The sequence below is a fragment of the Ahaetulla prasina genome, chromosome 1, assembly GCF_028640845.1.
Source record: "Ahaetulla prasina isolate Xishuangbanna chromosome 1, ASM2864084v1, whole genome shotgun sequence".
NCBI lineage: Eukaryota > Metazoa > Chordata > Lepidosauria > Squamata > Colubridae > Ahaetulla > Ahaetulla prasina.
The window spans coordinates 42,913,321-42,937,140 of NC_080539.1; the positions used below are offsets into that span (position 1 = coordinate 42,913,321).

General features: G+C 35.3%; 1 protein-coding gene across 3 annotated transcripts in view; it reads left to right on the forward strand.

Annotated features, from left to right (window-relative positions):
* Positions 1-23,820, forward strand: part of NRXN1 (neurexin 1) — a 1,023,581-nt gene that overhangs the window by 9,369 nt on the left and 990,392 nt on the right. The window lies entirely within an intron of this gene.

Below are 23,820 nucleotides of genomic sequence, written 5' to 3' on the forward strand. Positions count from 1 at the left end.
AGAGCCAATACAAATAATATTGTATGAGGGAAAATAACGTATATTTTGTATGCTTGCACAAATAAAAGTAAATTATATTATCAAAGTGAAATGGAAAGGATTGTTTAAAATAGATACAGAATGGGTAATTGAGTAGTTTCTAGTCCTTTATCTTTATCATTTTAATCTAATTTTACTGGCTATGGAACAAATATTTGTGGGGTATGTCTATGTGAACCTCCTGTTTTCTTTTTCCAAAAGTTAGCCTCAGTCACCCAACATTATTTTTTTTTAATTTGACTCTTTATTTGATAAAACTTCATCTGATCTACCATCTTTCTACCATTAATCAAAAAAGCCACTCAGTCTGTTTAATATATATTTACAGTTGCTCTTGAAATTGTAATCTCTCATATGTTGTATTTTACTGGCTGTTTTATAAAGTTGGCCATTAATCAAAATTAATACATTCTATAGCCTGTGTATTATACTGGTTCATGAAGAAATACTTTTGAATTGGTCTTCTGGCAATGCTTAGTTTTAAGATGGTATGGGACTTTAAAGGAATTTTTTGCATGTGGATTTTTGATGTAATTTATACTGATAATTAGTTGAGAGATTAGCTGAGAGATTAATTGTGATACCACCGCAAAAGCTATTACAAGTAGCTTTTTAGACAATGCTCTTAAATCCTAAAAAACCTGGAAAAATTAAAACTTCATTTGAAATATAAAACTCTGATATCTCCATTTTAGTTGTTTTTTTTCAGTTAATGCATATTAAACTCATAACCCATTTTAGAAATCAACAACAGTTTCAAATAGGGTAGGAAATAAACTATAAGAGAAAATATATTTTCTCTTATATTTAAATATATAGTCCTACAGTATAGTGTTTAGATTTGCCCAGGAGCAATTTCTGTGGCTTTCAATTGGATATACAGGTAAGTGCATAAAACTGCAAAATTATATAGTATTTGCATTCTCTAATTGCAAGGATGCTTTATCTTAGGAGTAAAAGTGCCTTAGACTAATGACAGAGGAACATGCACTGTTGTGTAACTATAATGTTAGATAGATAGATGAAGATAGATAGATAGATAGATAGATAGATAGATAGATAGATAGATAGATAGATAGATAAAGGCAGGCAGGCAGAAACTTTCTTATTAATTATGGAGGACTATTACTCTCTTCCATTAATTGCATATCAGCAACACATTGGTTGTTTATCAATTAATATAAAAATTGAATTTGTATTTATAAGAATGAAATATCTATATACAATTTGTTGCACTCATTAAGGAGGGGAATCAGGGTACAGTATTTTCATTTTTAGAATGTATTTTGAAGTGGTAGATTTGAAAACCTTCAGTCGATTCTCTCCAAAGGTCTAGAAGCTGAAATATGATGTCTCTTGCATAGTGATGTGTTTTATATGACTGGTGAAGAGTTGTTCATCAGACTTGTAATGTATCATTAATAGATAGTTAATGTATTTTTGGTACCTTTGTGTATTAATTAGAACATAGTATTTTGAATTTCTGGCTATTAACATTAATTGCATTTTATTAGTACTACATATCATATAACTATTACTATGGGTAAATCATAGTTAACAACTTTACATTCCTTAAATATTCGCAAATCACCAAACACTGTATTTGTAGTATTATTAAAGTTAGCAATCCCTAGCCATTTGTTGACCTTGAAAAAGCTAGATAGCATATTGCTCTCACTTACTAGGGGAAAAAAGGAAATCTTAGGCAGAGATTAAATTAGAAAGTTAAAAAAAAAATAGTAGAAACAGGTAATGTCAAACCATTTTCATTTTGTTGCCAGGAAACTTACATGGATATATTCATTAGTTATCAGGAATGAGAATTTTAAAGAAAAAAATTGTATATTTTATAAATATTACGTACAGTAGTATACAATTCATGTCTCAGTTTAAAACATATTTCAAGCTATATTATCCTGACGGCCTGTTCTGTTTAGCTAGTCAGATTAAAAATCTTTCTATAGAATACAAAAAGGGTATAATCACAAATATCTCTACATCCATAACAATTTAGTTCACTTGCTTTAAAAGACATAGCAAGCATGGTTTGGAACCAGAATGCTACAATTGTCTACAATTTACAGCTTGTCAGATAATAGAAATATATTTTTTATCACATGCATTGAATTTGAAGAAAAAAAATCCAAGAGAAAAATAAAGATGTCTGAATAACCGACATATTCTATTGAAACCAGATCTTCAATTCCAGTTTAATTAATGGATTTGTCAATTAACCATGCTGAAAGATAACAATGAAAAACTCATAATATTCTTGCATTTTCAAACATTTAATATATGAAGCATTTCCTTGACAAAATATCAAAAGAATTCTAACAAAATGAACCATCAAAATCACCCATTTTTAGTAAATTAAAATAACAGTATTTCTGGCAATGCAAATCAGCCTCTAGGTATAGCAACAATCCAAGTTTGCTGCACATTACATTAGAAAGAGAATGGATAAAAATCAACTACTGAGCATGACTAATTTTAAACAAAGGCAACTGAAATTCCTAACTACTAAACTACTATTGTGTGGTATTCATTACTTCTTTACTACACAATAATTAATGTGGATCACTCAGTAAAAGGCTTTAAGAAAGTAATATACACCAATGGTCTATTCTATGTGAGGAACGTAGATAAGTATGAAAAGAATATTAGTGAAAAACGTATATTAGCTGTGATAGAGATGAGTTCCTTTCTAAAGATGATTAGGATTTTTAAAAGGAAAAAAAAACAATTTCATATAAATTTATGAAGTCATCATATCATGAATACAGCATATATTTCTAGTTATTATATCTCATAAACATAAATGTGTAGAAAAGGACCCCAAAAGGAGAATTAAAACATTTAGGAAATTGGAAATTCTTCATTTTTCCTTTACTAAAAAAAAGGATGAATAACAGTTAATCAGATTTATAGAATTATGTACAAGAGGCATACACACACACACACACACACACACACGTGGAAGACACTGATGAAGCATATATTATGACGTAACCTTATGACTTAAGTATATACTTGTGTTTGATGTTGAAACACAAGTGCAAAAGGAATGAGGTTTGTACTATGCCATATTTTGTTTTTTTATCATTAAGAACAGATGCTTATAAGAAGATGAGGGTTGCCCCTCCACACACACACACACACAAATGCGTGTGGATTGGATAGTAATCGTGCCTTCTTTAATGAGAATAGAAAAAGTTGTTGTAAAGAAATAAATATAAAGTGCAAATGATTAAAGAGATTGCTGCTGCAGCATTGAATGCCTTTAAAAGGTGAACCTTAAGATTAGTAGCTGCTCCTGTGGGACTGCATAGGTGAGGCTACACATGCCTGGTAAATTTAACTCTTTCTATAATGTCTAATAATAAAGCTTTTCTCTATTTTCTTTATGTCTCTGTTCATTACTTCCTTCTTTTGCCTCATTTTTATCCACTTTGTCCTGTGCTTCCTTTGTTTTTCCCTTCCTGGGTCATTTAATAGATTCCCCCCCACACACTTTTTTTTGGTGTTTTTGATAAGAAAAAAGTAGATATAATGTTTGAACACTCCTGTGTGAACAGCTTGCATGTGAAATACAGAAGAGTAGACATATGGAATATTATGTTTCACTATATTAGCTATTGATTCAGTTAATGTAAGGGGATTGCCTTGACTACATATGCATGTGGATATTTATTGTGACTTCTGGCAGATACATATCCACATGCATATGTAGAAGGGTGTTGCATGCATATATTTATGTGGATTGTGAAAATTTCTGGGACTGGTTTTAGTTGTATTGGATAATCTTAAAATGACAAAATATAGAATCTAAGGTTCTTTCTGAGAGGATTTCCCCTTTTGCTTATTCCTCAATCTATTTTGCTTTTATTTATTTATGGATTTTATTTCTGACGGTTGCTTAAATTGAGAATGGTCTTTCTTTCAGGTAAATAGGACAATGGATAGATGGATTATCCCATTTCTTTTTCTCACTATACCAGCATTTCACAATACTAGCAAATCCAATGAAACAATTTGGCAAGATTTCATAACAGATTTTTTAAAAAGTCATTCTTCATACATCTTAATTCACTAGGATCTTTTCTTGCCAGACACTGAGCCAATGGCTTATACAGTAAAAGGAGATGAGATGACTCTTGGAAGAAAATAGTTGAACTTCAATACAGCAACAGCAAAGCTATCAACATAACATCAACAATGATTTCAGATAAATGATTTCAGATAAATAATATATGCTCACAGAAATATAAACATAGTAAATCAGATCAGATAATTTTAATTTGTTAAATCCTAGAATGTCAATCTAGAATCAATCTAGAATCTCAACCAGCAAATGCTCTGGTTTACACATTGGAAAAAAGAATCTGAACACTAAATACAAGCTTGATGGACATTACCTTGTAGATGACCCTCACCCCATTAAAGACCTTGGAGTTTTCATATCAAATGATCTAAGTGCCAAAGCTCACTGCAATTACATCGCAAAAAAGCCTTTAAGAGTTGTAAACTTAATCTTGCATTGCTTCTTCTCCAGAAACACTACACTACTAACCAGAGCATATAAAACATTTGCTAGACCAATTCTTGAATACAGCTCGCCTGTCTGGAACCCATACCTCATTTCAGACATTAATACAATTGAGCGTGTCCAGAAATATTTTACAAGAAGAATTCTCCACTCCTCTGATTACAACAAAATACCTTATGCCACCAGACTAGAAATCCTGGGTTTAGAAAATTTAGAACTCCACCGCCTTCGACATGATCTGAGTTTAACTCATAGAATCATCTGTTACAACGTCCTTCCTGTTGAAGACTACTTCAGCGTCAATCACAACAATACATGAGCACACAATAGATTTAAGCTTAATGTGAACCGCTCCAATCTTGATTGCAGGAAATATGACTTATGGCATTGTTAATGCCTGGAATGCACTACCAGACTCTGTTGTCTCTTCCCAAAACCCCAAACCTTTAACCAAAAACTATCTACTATTGACCTCACCCCATTCCTAAGAGGTCTGTAAGGGGCGTGCATAAGAGCACCAACGTGCCTACGGTTCCTGTCCTAATGTTCCCTTTGATTGTATCCAAATTCATATAGTTATTACATACTTACGATTATATTTATGCTTATATATTGTATAGTTTTTTCATGCTTATGCTTATATATGCTGTTGTGACAAATAAATAAATAAATAAATAAATAAATAAATAAATAAATAAATAAATAAATAAATAAAGTTTTTATGAAAAAGAAAACAAGTAGTCATATGATGGTATTGCTGCAAGATTTTGAATTTGAGATGGAAAATTATTTTATTTCCATGAAAAACAACTTGATCACTATCTAAATATTTTCTATTTAAACAGGAAATTATCCATGGTAGTACTGTTTTGCTACTATTAAAAATCCTCCTTGAAAAATCTTGTTCCTTTTAACGAGACAATGATGAGCACTGGAAGGTTGATAAAGTAATAAGAGTTAAAAGCAAACCATTCCATGTTTAAAACAATTACAACGTTCATTAAAGCAAAAGTTTTATAATATTATTCCCATATTAGTTAGCGGCCCTTCCTTTGAGCATTTTAATGATCAGAACATACTGCAACAGTAGTTTCTAGATAATAAGGTAGTAAAACTGATTTATTTTATTTATAGTCTTAAGGGTCATATTTGATTAAATTGAGAAGAATACCTATGTACTTTCTAAATTAACTTAAATGAGCCTTCAAGTTGATGTTGATGTTTCTCAGCCACAGTAGTAATTTATCCTTTCCTGTAATATAACACCAGAAAGCAATATCCTTTATCCTTTATTTAATATCATCATCATCATCATCATCATCACCTTTATTCATTAAACATGAAACTCAGTCAAATGAACATTCAAAAAGGCATCAAAAATACCATTGACTGGTGCTGATGGTTGATACGGATTGCTGCCAGTGTCCTAGGTATCAACCAAGTACCTTCTTAAGATGTATGATGTTCCAAGTAGCACAGTTTTTGCAGTTCTGCTGGTGTTATTGCAGGAAGCTGCAGTTTGTTGATATAAAATTCTTAGACATGGTGCCAATTGCCCTGATGACAATGGGTATCACCGTTACATGTTTCATCCATAGCCATGTAGTTTCGATGGCCAGGTTGTGATATTTCATGATTTTTTCCAGTTCTTTTTCTTCAACGCTGGCATCTCCTGGTACCACGATGTCAATAAATTGCATGTTTTGGTTTTTGACAATTTTGATATCTGGTATGTTGTGTTCCAAGTGATGATGATGACGATTTGTTCAATGTGAAGTCATAGCTGCCAGTTCTTTAACTGGTGTTGACCTTTGTAAAACATAGAATAATAGGGTTGGAAGGTACTTTGAAGGTCTTCTAGTCCAACTCCCTGGTGAAACATAAGACCCTATACAATTCTGGGCAAATGGCTGTCCAGTCTTTTCTTGAAAGGCTCTAGTGATAGAGCACCCACAACTTCCAGAAGTAAACTGGTCCACTGATTAATTGTTCTCACTGTCAGGAAATTTTTCCTTAATTCTAGGTTGGATCTCTCGTTAATGATCTTCTACCCATTACTTCTTGTCCTTCCTTCAAGTGTTTTGGAGAATACATTGAATCCCTCTTTTCAGTGACAGTTCTTCAAATATTGAAAGACTGCTATCATATCACCCTATTTCTTTTCTGCAGTAGACTAAACATACCTAGTTCCCTCAGTTGTTCATCATATGGTATGGTCTCCATACTTCTTATCATCTTTATTGCTCCATTCTGTGCATTATTTCTGGGTCTCAACAACTTTTTTGTATCATAGTGACCAGAATTGGATGCAATATTCCAAGTGTGATCTTACCAGTGCAGTATAAAGTGATACTGTCACTTCACATGATATTGAAGCTATCTTCTGTTGGTGCAACCTAGGATTGCATTAGCTTTTCATTTGCATCTTCTTCCCAAGAACCTTGAATGTCATAATATGTTATATGAATGTCATAGTATGTTATATGTGTAGATCTAAGCAACGTATATGTGTAGATCCAGGCATATGTGTAGATAGTATAGTATATGTGTAGTTCCAAGCAATGTGGCCTTTTGCAATTGATAGATTAAAATATTGCCATTGTGCAGATCATTGGGACCACCACTGCTAGTTAATGTCAAAATCAATTTTGATTTTCAGATTTTGATACTTTGTGATCATTGCCTCCTCCTCCTTCTCCTCCTTCTCCTCCTCTTCCTCTTTCTTCAGCAATAGTTTCTACATATACTTAACACCTGCCATATAAAGTTCTGTTTTAAAATGTAATTGGCTTTATAATTACCATGTAATATCTTTGCTCATACCGAGAGGCGGCACACAACATTTACAGGTAGTTTAGTACTTAGCACATTTCTTTTAATACAAAAGAGAGCTGGTTAATTTTATGTTAAATCGCTGCTCGGTTTAACCCCCTATTATGTATGTAGATTAACCAATAGATATTCCCTTACATTGTATTCTCAAATCCAGTAGCAGATACCAAAGATAATTACTCTGTACAGTGAGGCTTTTTTAAACAAAATACAAATCTCATGTTGCATATAGTGAATTGTTTTTATTCTTAGTTTGAATACTGATTATATAAGCCACGCAGAGTAACTTTGGAGAGGGAGGTGGGCAACATGTTAAATAAATAAATAAATAAATAAATAAATAAATAAATAAATAAATAAATAAATAAATAAATAAATAAATAAATTGTATTTATTTTATTTGTTGTATTTATTTTTGTTTGTTTTTAATCTGAGTTATGGATTTAGGAAATCAGGAAAGAGGTTATATCATTGAGGCATCCTATAAAAAACAGAAATACTACATACAAATTTCTCCTAAACTATGTGCTGTACAGCTGAGTGATGTTTTTAGTTACTCACAATCATGTGTATTACATACCAAAACTGCTTTTATATAGTAATCAAGGCCAAATCGGTTTGATGCTAATCCAACCAAAGATTTAAAGTTATACAGTCTATAGTGCAAATGTCAACATCTCAGACTTGGAAAAGAAAACAATATTAAACATGGTTTAATTTTAGAATAGGGTTTGAGCCACTGTCTCTGATGTTAAATTTGAGACCAAGTGCAAAGAAAGGTTACTGAAGATAGAAAAGCTGCCAGGAATGGAAAGAAAGGGAAAGTATTTTAGTAAATCTTGGACTCATAACTTTTTATAAACATTACCGGGAAGAACAATGATTATTTGACAGTGTTTCATAAATTATTAAAGATTACGAAACAATATCTTGAGCATGCCTTCCATAATCCACTTCAGCTATAAACACAAATAAGAGTGTTGCAGTATTAGCCTAATCACCTAAATTATATAATATATCTATGGAAACATAATTTTTAAACTGTTCTAAATAAATACAGAGCCCCTTTAAATCCATGAAGGCTTTATCATTGATAATATATCTATTTCCTTTGACCAATCTGTTTCTGTAATAACTTTGGAAAAATTACCTTCTACATGACCTGCATTGATGTCAAGGACTTGTGAAGGTGGGGTTAGACTGTTCAGTCTTCTTTGCAACCTGGACAATCCCTGGAGAGCATTTCCATGAATGGAATTCTTGTGTGATTAGAAATATAACTATATTAAAGAAATCATAAACAATGGAAATAACAATTGGCATATACAAACAAGCTTCAACACAACTTCAGCGTATTTTCTCACAATAAGAATGCTTCAACAATCAATTCCCATACCCCTACTGGTATGGGAAATGAAATTTGAAATAAAGTGAAATTCTTCCTCCATATACAATACTGAAGCAATTAAGGTGCTAAAGCACAATCAGCTACTCTGCTGGACAGTAGGACTAGCTTCTTTCTATATATTTGTAATAGAAATGAACTATTAGATCAGGAATGGAGTATTGGCTGCATTACCTTATTATCCAACAGCAGTATTACTTTACATTTTTATGTTAGCCTATTTCTACTCATAACATAAAGATTGCCTGTATGTAAAAAGAGACCAGTGTTTTAATTATTTTAATTTTATTCCATTTTATGCAATAATTTTATGATACATGATTAGTACCCAGTAAAACATCAGAGGCCATTAAAATAGTTTGATAATATGTTTGTTATCATATATGTGTTGTATGTATAGTACATTACTATAGCTATACACTGTAAAATAATTTATTTGATGTTTCTTATATTTCTTCTTGTATGTTTTGAATCCTAAAATCTCCAACTTATCTATCAGATCCATCCATCCATCCATCCATCCATCCATCCATCCATCCATCCATCCATCCATCCATCCAGTAAATCACTGAAATGAATCTAAATCTACACAAATAGCCTAAAATAATTATTTTACTACAGTGTAATAACTTACAATGCTATCTAAAATAGCACATACATATACTCCTCAATGAGTTATTTTATTTTTGATGAGTTATTGTATTTTAGTTTCAGTTCTTTTCTACATATGAGTAAAAGTGATTTACTTCATGTAATTACTGTGAGGGAGAAATTGTAAAAAGCAAAGTCATCACAGAATCTATCTTAGAAAAATTCCACACAAGTGAGTAATACTAAGGGTGATAGTTTATTAATTCAAATTTAAAGGCAAGTGAGTATAAAAACTCATTTGTTCTTGTTGAACCAGTTATTATCCATCTTTGGTATCCTATTTGCTATTTTGGTATCCTATTTGCTATTTTGGTATCCTATTTGCTATTTTGGTATCCTATTGTGAAAGAAACTGGTTTCTTCTTCCGATGTAACTTGACTTGGAACTTACATATGAGTAGTAGTGATCTTTTCTACAATTAGCCTCTGGTCGCACCTAAGTTGTTATTATTGAACTCTTCCAGGTACCAATGACACAATGAGATTGATTTTTTAAATATACTGTTAATTTCTGATTGAACTTGGCCATAAAGTTTGTCAATCTTCTGCATGAGTAGTTGGGTCATAAACTTGGATAACCATTCCGTTAAATGTCTGTATAGCCATTCTGTAAGACTGTTCTTGGTCTAGTTAATTTTATTTGGCTACTGACTGTATTGGACCCAAGTGCTTTAATCAAAATGCATCTGGAAGGGACCTTGGAGGTCTTCTAATCCATACCCCTGCTCAGGCAGGAGACTCTATACCATTTCAGATAGATGGTTGTCCAATATTTTCTTAAAAACCTCCAGTGATGAAGCACCTACAATTTCTGAAGGCATGCCATTCACTGGTTAATTTTCCTCACTGTTAGGAAATTTCTCCTTAATTTCAGATTGCTTCTCTCCTAGATTAGTTTCCATCCATTGTTTCTTATCTTTACTATGTTCTTCTTTACTACATTGTCTTCTACACCGCTCCTTCGTTGTTTTTCATGTCCTGAGTATTCTAGTTCATTTCAGTTTACTGATACAGTATATGATGTCTATATGTAGTTGATTCTTTTCATCTTTTCTGTGGTGAATTTTCCTATGTTCATGTTTCTTGACTTCCACACTCCCTTTGCAATTATGCCTTTGCAGCCTCATTTTTCTTTTCCTGCTCTGCAACATCAATAAAAAAAAACATTCAATGGCTTTAATCTAATTCCACCATAAGCACCACTAGCACCCTGAAATTATCAATTCTTCTTCAGCAGGATATTGAATGACTTCTGATCTGAGGGGCCATCATCTGTTCCTTTATCAATAATCACTTTATGTTGTCTATCCATATGGCTTTCTTGGTAAAGTACAGAAATAGTTTATCATTACTTTTTTCTGCACAGTATGAAATTGTCACTAAATGGTCATCTGCCCCATTACCTAATAACCTAACCCTAACCCTATATCATTGCTACCCTATATAAATGCCTGCTCAATTTAGCTGGGCAGCTAGGATGACTTCATCTGTTTGGTGGCCCTGCTGGGAATATATAATTTTGGTATACGGTCTAGATGTTCTTTGCTGTCCTCCCATACAAAATAAGGTAGCAGAGCAGGACTTGAGGGGGAAATTATTGTTATAGGGAATCAGTTAATGTATATAAATATTGCTTTACTCACCACCAAGGATTCCACAAAACAAAAAGCAAAAAGCATACATGTAGGCCAACTCTATAATTGTCTTCAAAACACTAAATGTCTACTGAGGTGTGCCTGCCCCCTTCTTTTCTGGCATTTAAGATGATGTTTAAAATCTTCCTGTTTACATGGGCTTTCCATGCCTATGGTGTGTTAGGGAAATATTACATCATTACATTAAATTTACTATATTACATCATTTTACTGTAATCCATTTTATTGCATTTGTGGAACACATACAACATACAGTTCAGATGCCTCTTTTATATTGTTTTTGGTCTAGTTTATTGTCCAAAAAACCTGGGAATTGGCAATACTGTATAAAAATATAATAAATAACATTTGTGTACATATGCAGGGGCAAATGTCACAGTAGGTGGACACATCTAGTCAACATTGGCTGAAAATGCTAAATATCATGAGATCTGTTTAATACCTTCCAGAAAATTCCAGAATAATTAGTCAGAGAAAATAAGAAAAAAAAAAAAAGCCAGAAGACTGCAATGGCAAACAATTTCAGTATTGATCATCATCTGTATTAAACATGTCCATATAGTCAACAAGTCAGTCTGACACAGCATATTGGTGCTGTGGCACTGGTGCTTTGAAGTAACTTCAAAGTACTACATTTGAAGAATGTTGTCAATTTGTAATGCAAGTCGTTGGACTTTAGCTAAACAGAGGGAAACTGACATGTTGTCAAGTCTGCTAAATATTGCTTTATTGGTGTTATCTAGGACTGTATTCTAGATTTACATTATAACAACAGCAAAATTTGCTTTTTTTATTTAGTTAATGGATTTATAGTGCCATCCAATTCAACTCTGGGTGATATATAATAGAAACAAACAATAAACAAAGAAAAATAACTATATATTAAAAATAACATACCAGGATATGATGAAATAGTGACCAAACAAGATCATCATCTAGGTAATGTATTAATTGAATTAAAATGATTTAGAGTTGTTATCTTCAGTATACTTTCTAAAAGTCAGGCCTGGCTTTATTATTTGCTCAGTCTTGGGTATTTCTGGCTCTTTGGGAAAAAAGTGGGTAGCCACTTTTAGAGCAGTGTTACTCAATATTGACAACTTTTAAGAGTTGTTGGCTGAGGAATGCAGGCAGTTTAAGTTGGAACTTCTTAAAGTTATCAAAGTTGAGAAATGCTGTGTTGGAGGGGTAACCATAATAGGAATGATGCATTGATTTGAAAGTACAAAACCAGAAAACAAAAATGAGGCTCTGCTTCTCCCATATATTGTCAGTAGAAAAGAAACAAAAAAGGAATATCAGGTAATGAATTACACTTTATTTTTATTTTTATTTTATTTGATTTTTATACCGCCCTTCTCCCGAAGGACTCAGGGCAGTGTACAGGCATAATAAAACCGACAATACAATATACAAGTTTAAAATACGATTTAAAAAACTTATTTAAATTAGCCCAGTAATTAAAATTTACCATATTAAAAAACCCCGTTTAAAATTAATAAAATTTAACATTAAAATCCCAGTTTAAGCCAGCCCCGCGCGGATAAAAAGATGAGTCTTGAGTTCGCGACGAAATGTCCGAAGGTCAGGTATTTGGCGTAAACCCGGGGGAAGCTCGTTCCAGAGTGTGGGAGCCCCCACAGAGAAGGCCCTCCCCCTGGGGGCCGCCAGTCGACATTGTTTGGCGGACGGCACCCTGAGAAGTCCCTCTCTATGGGAGCGTACGGGTCGGTGGGAGGCGTGTGGTAACAGCAGGCGGTCCCGTAAGTACCCAGGTCCTAAGCCATGGAGCGATTTAAAGGTCATAACCAGCACCTTAAAGTGCACCCGGAAGGCCACAGGCAGCCAGTGCAGTCTGCGCAGGAGCGGTGTTACATGGGAGCTACGTGTAGCTCCCTCTATAACCCGCGCAGCTGCATTCTGGACTAACTGAAGCCTCCGAGTGCACTTCAAGGGGAGCCCCATGTAGAGAGCATTACAGTAATCCAAGCGAGAGGTAACGAGCGCATGAGTGACTGTGCATAAGGCATCCCGATCAAGGAAGGGGCGCAACTGCCGAACCAGGCGAACCTGGTGGAAGGCCCTCCTGGAGACGGCCGTCAAATGGTCTTCAAACGACAGCCGATCATCCAGGAGGACACCCAAGTTGCGCACCCTATCCTTTGGGGCCAGTAACTCGCCTCCAACAGCCAGCCGCGGCTGCAGCTGACTGAATCGGGGTGCCGGCATCCACAGCCACTCCGTCTTGGAGGGATTAAGCTTGAGCCTGTTTCTCCCCATCCAGACCCGTACAGCTTCCAAACACCGGGACAGCACTTCAACAACTTCATTGGAGTGATCCGGGGTGGAAAAGTACAGCTGGGTGTCATCAGCGTACTGCTGGTATCTCACCCCGAAACCACTGATGATCTCACCCAATGGCTTCATGTAGATGTTGAACAGCAGGGGCGAGAGAATCGACTTGATTTGTTTCATAAACCTTTGAAATAGGGTAAATGAGTTTGGTATAATTGTGCTTCAGTCAATCATTGTATATAAAAGGCTAATTGCTAAATCAACAGTAAACTGAACTAGAAGTGAAGAACAGTGCTATATTTAATAAAAGTAGTGATTAGAATTTATTTTAATTTTTTTAGTGAGTAAACAAATTTGCCTCAACTGACCGCCCGTGGAAACCTTTTTATTTTCCTTTACAGAATGAAGAATAAAATGTAGGAGAAGGTTTTCAAGCAACTCACGTTCAATAAATGGTTGTCATGCTATTTTATGGATGATTATAAGGAAAAGTAAAATAATCATCATTCTGAAGCTTAAAAACTGTTAAAAGAAGCGAATTGGAATGTGAATTGCTGAAATGCCCAAAATGATAAATCCTGTAAAAACTGCAAAAGGCTATGAACTTGTAACATCTTTTATGGAATCTTAGATATTGTTTACACATTAATGTAATTACAATTTAATAATAATTTTCGAATATATTCATATACTCTTAGAATAAAATGCAAATTTTAGTTTTGAAATAAACATTTCATAATCAACATTTTACAAAGAAGCACTGACAAAATCATCTGTTCATATAAATCAGTGCTTGCCAAAATGACAGCACATTTTTAAGGTAACAAAAGACTTCATTAATTGCTAGAAGAAAAAAAGTCATACAGGTATTATTATGGTTCCTTGCATAGTCAACCAGATATATAGATTGGATTTGGCATTTTTATCAAACTATTGAGTTCTTCCCAAATACCTTGAATAGCAAATGTTCTTGTTTGATGGTGTTAAAGATATCACTGCAGGATGTAAGCTGATCCAAGTAAAGTTGCCTTTTGCAATTGACTGATGGTGATTTTGTCAATACTGATGGTATTCAAGTGGTATGCCAAACTTTTTAGGCTTGTGGCCAAGACACTATTATTGTTGGTACTATGTTTGCTTTCTTTTCCCACAGTTGTTCTACTTCTATTTGCAGGACTTTATTTCTCATGATTTTCTATATTTTTTTTTCTTCTATTCTGAAGTCTTCAGGTACTGCCTTGCCCACTATCAAGTCTTTTTTCTCTTTCTTATTGATAATTGTTAAATCTGGGGTTGTATATTTTATGTACTGGCCATGTAATACTTTGCCTTGCCATGTCCCTTTTCTGTTCTTCATTTGGTCTTTCTTGTAGGTTACTTTGGTCTCTCTTGTGCTTAATATAGTTCATGATATGCTAGTTTCAGTGCATTATCTTCACTGTCCTTCAGCTATTCTTCCAATTCCCTTTTTCCCCCCTTCAGTTATCTGGTATTCTTGCAACATTCCTCACACACCTATTTTCCTTGGTAAGAAGAGTCTGTCAACCTTGATGCATGGATGAAGGGCGTGATTGTCATTATTTTTCTGGTTTTGCCACCCAGGAGTTTTAGTTCTGTTTGAATGCAGTCCATAATTCCACTTGTGTGTTTAATGACTGGATTTTTCCAGGTGTGAATTGTTTTTATGGCATTTCTGCCAGTGAGTTTGGATTTTAAGTTCTTCATTCTCATGATGTACTCACTTCTAACATTTTTTTGATTTCAGTGTGCTTGATAATGTCAGCTTGAAGAATGCCCAGGCACTTGTAGTGACTGTCCAGGCTCTTGGCATTATGTTCATAGTGCATCTTGACTTTTTTAGTCAAGATGCACTAATTAATTTTCCCATTGATAATAAGGCACATTTGTCCAGCCCAAACTCCATAGCAATACCTTGGCTGTATAGAAAGAAAATGTTGAACAACAATTTTATTTCACATAGTGTTTTTCCATGCGGATTGTATAGTCTGGCAGATGTTTTTTGCTCTTTGATGGCTACAGCCTAAGTTATTCAGTATTGTTGACAGAGGAATCAATGCAATGACAAACAGTTGTGGTGAGAGTGTGTCTCCTTGATATTAACCTCTCCCAGTCTATCACCATTGACCAGCAACTGTGTCTTCCATTGTGCCATTGATCTTTCCACAAAGCTTCTTCTACTACTCCTATTATTGCTAGGCAATTGATTATCCAGTCATGTGGCAGGAAATCGAATACTTTCCTTAATCAGTCCGAACTATATTCAAGTTGATCTTCCTTCTCTTAATTTTCCAAAATCATCTTGTCAGTTAGGAACTGATCTTTTGTTCCTCTGCTGTTTGGATGGTTTTCTTTTTGCTAAGGTGGAAAGGGCTTCTTTTCAACTAGATGCTGTTGGATTGCATCCACTACCTCATCAGTTAGCTACTTGGAAGTTGTTGGTAAGCAGGTAATTGGCTTGCAGTTGCCTTTTGCTTCTATAGCAAGGCTGTCAAACTCCCACCCCACGGGCTGGATGTGTCACATGCTAGCCACACCCAAGCCCAGTTTAGCGAAAGATGAAAAAAGTCCCAATATGTCATGTGATGCTGCTGTGACAACGTGAGTTTGACACTCCTGCTCTATAGTCCCCTAATGTGAAATTTTTCATTATCAGTTAGGTTTGCCAGATGTTAACCAATCTTTAATTTCACCTCCTTTGCAATGTGTTGTTAAATTGCTTTTCAATGAGAGGGTGTAGACCAGTCACATATTTCAACTAAAAATGATGTATTTTATCTTTACCTGGTTCCTGATCAGTTATTGATATTCCTTGCCCTTTTCTTTACCATTTCTGCTATTAATACCAGTTGTTTCATTTCACTTTCTTTTTTTATTCTTATCCACCTCCTTTACCCAACCTGCATTCTATTTGCATTTCTTTGGGTTGTCCATAGCTGCTGTAGGAGATGACCAGGCTGAGTTTGAGGGAGGTGTTAAATGCATCATCAGTCTTGAGTCCCTATGTGCCCACAAAAGATCTACATCCAGCCCACCTTGAATTCCATGACTCTTAGTTACTGCCAATTTGCTTTGATCATTAGTAGTTCAGATTCTTGTAGAGACAATTATCATTAACCTATATTCATTTGAACTGACTGGACTCCTGATTTTCTAACTTTGACAGCTATGCCCAGATCTGCCCTGTCAGGTGTTACCGGTAACTAGTTCACTTTAGTATTTCCTCTGATGAATTGGTAGAAACATTTCTGATTTAACTGAAATTGGAGATTTTGCTTTTAGTGTGCAATTAGAGATATATGTATTTGGTGATTTTCTTGGCTATAACTGCAATTTGATTTTTTTGTCTCCAGTGTTTCCTTGATCTTTCTGTCTAGGTGATATTTCTTGGTCAGGTATTTTTTTGTTTTAATTTTCTTGTTTTTCAATTTCTTTTCTGTCATCTGTTCTAGCTTGCTTGGTTCTGATATTAGCATATTAGCATATTATCTTATTTTCTAATTTGATCTTCCATTTGGTGGTCCAATGGCTTTTTTGTTTGTTTGTGAATATTATATTTAGGTATTCAGTTATAATTGCAGCTGTGTTGTATATTAGTTGGGTTTGTTTCTTGAAATGAGCAGGTGCTTATATTCAATATTACAGTATTGATATCTTTCAATATTCATGCTATTTTGTTAATCTGCAATGCATTCAACCTTGCATGGTAATTCTTCCTTTCAATTCTTTTTTTGTTAGAGAGTTTCTTTCTGAGAAGGCACAGGAGACTGGTACCTAGTTTGGGAATGAAAACAATATAATACGGTGGCTGGCTTCTTTTAGTGCTGACTCCCTGATTTCTCTCTATAGTCTGAGCTATACTGAGCAAGGCTTTGATTTCTTTGTTGTTGGTAGACCTTTGCAGTACTTACCATTCCGTTTCTGTGAATACTTTGTTTCATATTATAAATCAGCATTTGATTGGGTAGTCTATTTTCTATCACTTCTGATTTTGAATGGTGTTCTTTCCAGAACTGGTGCATTCTTTTTGAATATTCTCTTCTTGTTGGACTTGATTTGTAATAACAGATAATTATTTTTTTTGTTTTCAAACTTTGTACATGTCATGGATAAAAAACTTTTCTTCTAGTGGTGCTACAACTTCTGGCTCTGGTTATTTTGCCAATAGCCCTGAGTCCAGTAGCTCATTTGTCACCAAATGTCCAGATACTTCAATACCTAGTATAGTTCTTATTGATCCCATATGGGTTTTTGTAAATTACATCTCATCATACTTTTCTGCTCCTCTGATGAGATCTGTCCAATATGGTTGAACCTCTGGCATAGCTTTCATTTTCCTTAGAGCATACAGTGCTACAACCATGTCAAGGGAGGGTTTCACTTGAGTTGTTATGTTTTGTCATGCAACCACCAGATTTTTAGACCAGATTAACATTTTTGTGCAGCTATTCAGTCTTATATTATTGTTAGTGTTATTATAATATTTATATTGCCCAGATACTTAACAATTCTGGATATTTTTTTCAATGTATTGGATCAAACATACAACATATGTCTTCTGTTCAAAAATATTATTCATATTCTCAGACTATGAAAACTGAACCCAATCAAAATACTACAGATTGTAGTATTTCCCCATTATCCATTTCCCAGAATCAACAGAATGCCAGTTGAGATAATAGGAAACCTTTTGGATGGCCCTATGTTTCAAATATGGACTATTTAGGTAAGTACCACATTGTATAGAACTTATGGGATCCTTTAAGCCTTTCTTAATGGAGCCTCTCACAATATATGCTTTCAGTTTCTCATCTGTCCATAATTTCACTTCTAAACATTGCCTATGCTTTCACGTTCTCACTGGTCTGTATAACTGTACACCTGCACATTGTTCATGTTTTCAATTTATTGTCTGTCACTCCACTCATAGATGCTGCATTGAAAGAAAAGTTTAAAAACAAATGATTCTTTCCCTTCATTGTATTTACAAAATAAAATAGGCATCATCATTAAATTATGTAAACTACTCATCTCTGGTAGCCATTCATCATTCACAAACTTCCAACAAGAAAGCCTTCACCTGCAAACAAAATAAACAAGCAAGCAAGTGAAAAACAAATAATCTTATTGAATCTGGATAACACTTCTGATTTACTTTGTTATCTAATCAGTGAAGTGGCCATCTCAGATGACAATTGGTATGGAGTAGGGATGTAGAGACAGTTCTGAGTACATTGAAAATATTTTTGAATTCTCCCTGAGTTAAAATACTTATCTCCATTCTTGAGTCTCTTCTCCTTTAATTATAATCTTTATGTCAAGTTTCAAAAGGCACTTTTGCTGTTGTAACTATTATCGCTTTTCAGCTTGCCAATGAACTATGGGGGCAGGGAAGGTAGAGATAGGACTTAGGTTCCAGACATCAAGATGCCAGCCATGAGAACATTTCAGCAGGTGTTTATCATAGCTAAAAAAAAAATTCTCACAACAATACCAGGAGTCTCCACTGGACAATGTGACCTGGTCTAATAGAAGGGGGGAAGACCTGAACTTTAACTATGTGGGTTTGCGTGAGAAATAGTTAGATCTGGTTTTGCTCTCATCTTTGCCAATATGATATGTACTAAATAAAGCCCTCTCAATTCCTGGCAAATAGATGGGAAAGAAATGGAGGTAGTGACAGATTTTATTTTCCTGGGCTCCAAGATCACCACAGATGGAGACTGCAGCCAAGAAATTAAAAGATGCTTGCTCCTGGGGAGGAAAGCTATGGCAAATTTAGATAGCATACTAAAAAGCAGAGACACCACTCTGCAAACAAAAGTGCGTATAGTCAAGGCTATGGTTTTCCCAGTTGCCATTTATGGCTGTGAAAGTTGGACCATAAGAAAGGCTGAGTGCCAAAGAATTGAGGCCTTTGAACTCTGGTGCTGGAGAAGACTCCTGCGAGTCCCTTGGACTGCAAGGTGATCAAACCAGTCAGTCCTAGAGGAGATCAACCCTGACTGCTCTTTAGAAGGCCAGATCCTGAAAATGAAGCTCAAATTCTTTGGTTACCTAATGAGATAGAAGGACTCAACGAAGAGCCTAATGCTGGGAAAGACTGAGGGCAAAAGAAGAAAGGGACGACAGAGAACGAGGTGGCCGGATGGAGTCACTGAAGCAGTAGGCGTGAGCTTAAATGGACTCCAGAGGATGGTAGAGGACAGAAAGGCCTGGAGGAACTTTGTCCATGGGATCACGATAGGTCAGACATGACTTTGCAACTAACAACAATAACAATAAAGTTTTGCATTAAGGAAGTGGATCATCTCAGTCATGCTTGTTTTGGTTGGGTTTGTCAGTCAGACCACTGGCACTTTAATTTTTTCTGATTTTCTGTAGTGTCCAGCCTTCAAAGTTTCTTGCTATGTTTTTATCTAACATGCATTTTGTCATGGAAAGATTTCTTAAGATTCAAAATCTTCATATATTTTAATAAGATTTTAAACAACTGACAAGGATTCTTATATTTAATTTCACAATCTTATTTCTAATGCATCTGGCCCCTTAGTCTGTTTATAATTTTTCAAAATCAACATTCTAATTAGCCTTTTGCTATTTGTTTGTTTTTTAAAATAAGTTCTTGCATGATACTTGCAAGAAACTTATTTTGCTGAGGATTAAAGGAGAATTACCCGATGTGATGAAGCCCAAAATTTACCATGATTGATGCATTAACAGATTGCTGTAGAATAAAAACTTAAGATAGGAGAAGGGTTTTAAAGCCGAATGCCTGAATCTGAAATATTTAAACATAACCAAGATGCATATATTAATAAGTCTATGTCGTGCATATAAATTGCTTTTAAAATATGACAGAGACAAAAAGTAGAAAATTGCATGATAAAATGAATGCAAATTTTTAAACAGTTGCAGCAATGGTAAGACTTACGGAAAAAATAATCAGTAAAATTTGCCACATGCTATAAGTTTAAAAAAATGTTAAAAATATTTTATAAAAGATTCAATAACTGCAATAATTCAATATTTCTTCAATAATTGCAGAAATAGATAAATTATACAACAGAAAATCCTGAAATGTGATGATACAGAAGGAGCAGTTTATCATGATTAGTAGTTGTGTAAAAAAAATCACTCCCCACAAAAAGTACTGGAAAGAAATACATAGCATTATTTTTTAAAAGAATTAAAAATGAAGTTTTAATTGAAACACCAGGTTTATTTTCTAAACTAGTAATTGTTTCACAGTAATTTTTTTTAAAAATCACTATTTTATGAGACATATGTTGATGGCTGCAAGGACAAATGTGGCTTGGCATTTTGCAGGCAATATCAGATTTGAAAACCAAATTTGGGAAATATTCAGCAATGTAAAAAAAAATAGTATAAATTCAGAACAGAAATTTCATTAAATTTTAGCAAGAATAGCTCCCCTATATATCAATATCACACAACAAGGTAAAATCAGATACTTAAGAGTACAGTTTTTAAGAGGGAAATAATTGATGTAAAGTTAGTAATTAGAAACAGTTCCAATGTTTACAAATATGTTAATGCAATCATCACTTGGATACAGTGGAAGGGAATTTAAAACAATGAAGTTTCCCAACATCGTTTTTACTATTGCTCCTTTCCTTTATTAAATTTGATTATTATTATTTCTCTTCCCTTCTCTCAAAATATATCAAATAGTGGTGTTATCAATACTATCAGGCTTACACTTTTCTTTAAGATGGCATAAGCTTAATTCTATACATTTATTTATTGAATTTTGAATTGCATTAAAACTGCAAACTTCATCTGTAAGCATCAAGAACATATGCAGAATGTAACAGTGTATTATAATTTTTTTGTGCAGAAAAAAAAATCATACAAGAATATCTGGCTTGGCAAGAGTGCTTGTGCAAAAGATCTTGGTAGTGTAACTGCAAACTGAATGAGAATCAGCAGACTAATGTTGCAGGAAAGAAAGAAAAAAGCCTGTATCTACTGAAATGCTACTTCTGTATTCTGAGAAGAAATAATTCTATACTACTGTTCTGACGAAACCATACCTCAAATAGTTGTCCATTTCTGAGCATCAAAGTTCAACAAATTTCAGAGAAATTAGAACAGATTTAGGGAAGGGCAATGAAAAAAATCAGGGACTAAGTCTGTATAAAGAAAGTTGGTATGTTTAGTCTTGAGGAAAGATAACCGAGGAACAAATATAAAACTTCTTTGAATACCTAAAAGGGGGTCAGAATTTATTCTTGCTTATCCCAGTAGGCTGGACTCTGAATAATGGATTTAAGTTACAGAAAAGCAGATTCCAAATGAATTATCCTAATGGGAGAAGCAGTTTGACAGTTGAATCAATTTTCCAGTGAAATTGGGGTTCCTTCTACTTTGATTCAGTTAATTAAAAGCTAGCCTGTCATTTGTCTGGAATATTTTAACAAGGGATTCCTGTACTGAGTAGAGAATTAAATCAATAGCTTATAGGGCCCTTTCCATTTCTATGATTTTGTAATTGTATGGTTGATCTGCAATATTGAAATGCACTGTTTCTCATATTTTTGATATAATACAAGTTCATTAGATGAGCTTTATGAGGCTAGTTTTGTCTCAGTCCCCACTGAAATATAACAATAAATAATGCTATTTATTGGGACCTAAAATGGTATATAAATATTATTATACTTATACTTATAAGATATCAGTGAAATGGTGGTGACAGAAACTGGCTTGGGTATATTTTTTTAATGTAACAGCAGCAATATTCTTATCGAAATACAATTTTCCTCAGCTCCTGAGTAAACATGCTATACAACTTCACTCCTAAATACAGAATAGTACCGTAGTGATAAGATATTTTCAGAACTATTTTTTTTATTTGAATTTATATCCCGCCCTTCTCCGAAGACTCAGGGCGGCTTACATTGTGTAAGGCAATAGTCTCATCTTATTTGTATATTTATATACAAAGTCAGCTCTCCAGAGTTTTGCTCTGCGCATGCGCAAGATGGCACGGCACTGAAGATTCGGCTCCGGCGTTGAGAGGCCCCTCCATTGCTGGCGATCCCTCGGCCGCCCGTTTAGCTGCTTGCTGCCCCCGGCCTGGTAGATCATCTCTCTGGCAGCCATGGGAGAGGTCTTTGAGCCTTCTCGTACACATGGCTGCTGAGAATGAGGCCGGGTAGGCAAGCGGTGGACCTTGGCGGCCATGTTTTAGGCTTGGAGGTGGGGCGATGAGTCGGCGCTTTTCTTTGGCCGTTTGTCGGCCGATTTTTTAGCCGGCTGGTCTCTGGTCTCTGGCTTGTTTCCCAGCCCGTCTTCTGGTCATGTATTCCGGACTCTTTGGGTTTCTTCCGCTGCAACTTGGGCCTATGGTCCCCTGGACGATCTGGATGACAGCGGAGGTACTTCATCTACCCTTATTATTACCATCTGCCTTGTTACCTTGGCTTTTTGGCTCTTGGGCTTTCTCCCTGCTGCCGGACTGTGGACTTGGCATCCTTCACATCCTCCAACTTCTTGGAGAGGTTCAGCCTTTTGTATGGGCTTCGCCTCTTGGAGGGAGAGGCTTGGAGAGACCTGGCCCCCGGAATGGTTAGGATTTATTCCTGGCCATGTTTGGAGGTGGTTGTTGGAGGACTGCGGGGAGATGATGGAGGCATCCCGGATTTGTTCCCCTTTGACTGTGATAACATCACCCTTGCCTCTCCTCGGTCTTTTGGGATCTTTATGGCCGTTACTGGTCCTATTAGGACTTTTTGGGGGAGATAAGGGATTTGTTTGGGGACAGAGGAAGACGGAGGAAGATGTTGCCAGCGACCGGAGTGCCATCTCCCCTCACCCCCTGTCCCAGGATGTGTGGACTATGCATCAGACAGATTACCACCAACTGTCATTCGGTGTCAATTGGTGTTTCTATTCTTTGTCCGTCCTCATTCTGGACTAGTACCATCTGTTATCATCTTGCCATTCGGAGATGGAGCCTCTATATTGCCGATTTCTATCTTCAGCTGCTACGCATTATACTTCTTGTGAACTCTTGCGCCTGCGAGGTGCCCCCGCCTCGCAGGAATGGCCCTCCTCACTATCGAGGGCCGGCCTCCATGACGGGTCTTGGGACCCACAGAAGTGGCATGCGAAAAAGAAGAGCTTATGGGGTTTTTTAGAGAGGGAATTTTTAAGGGGTGGGAGGGTAAGGGCGGGTAATGGGGGTAACCCGTCGGGTGGGGGGCCAGTTCCTACATATGCTCGCGGTGGTTCTTCTTTATTAGGTTCGGAAGTTATGGGGGAGGAGTATGTTCCTATTAGTGAGGGTGGCTCTATTGATATGGTAAGTGGGAGGGGCAGGTATGGCGGAAGCGAGGGGTCATATCGATTTC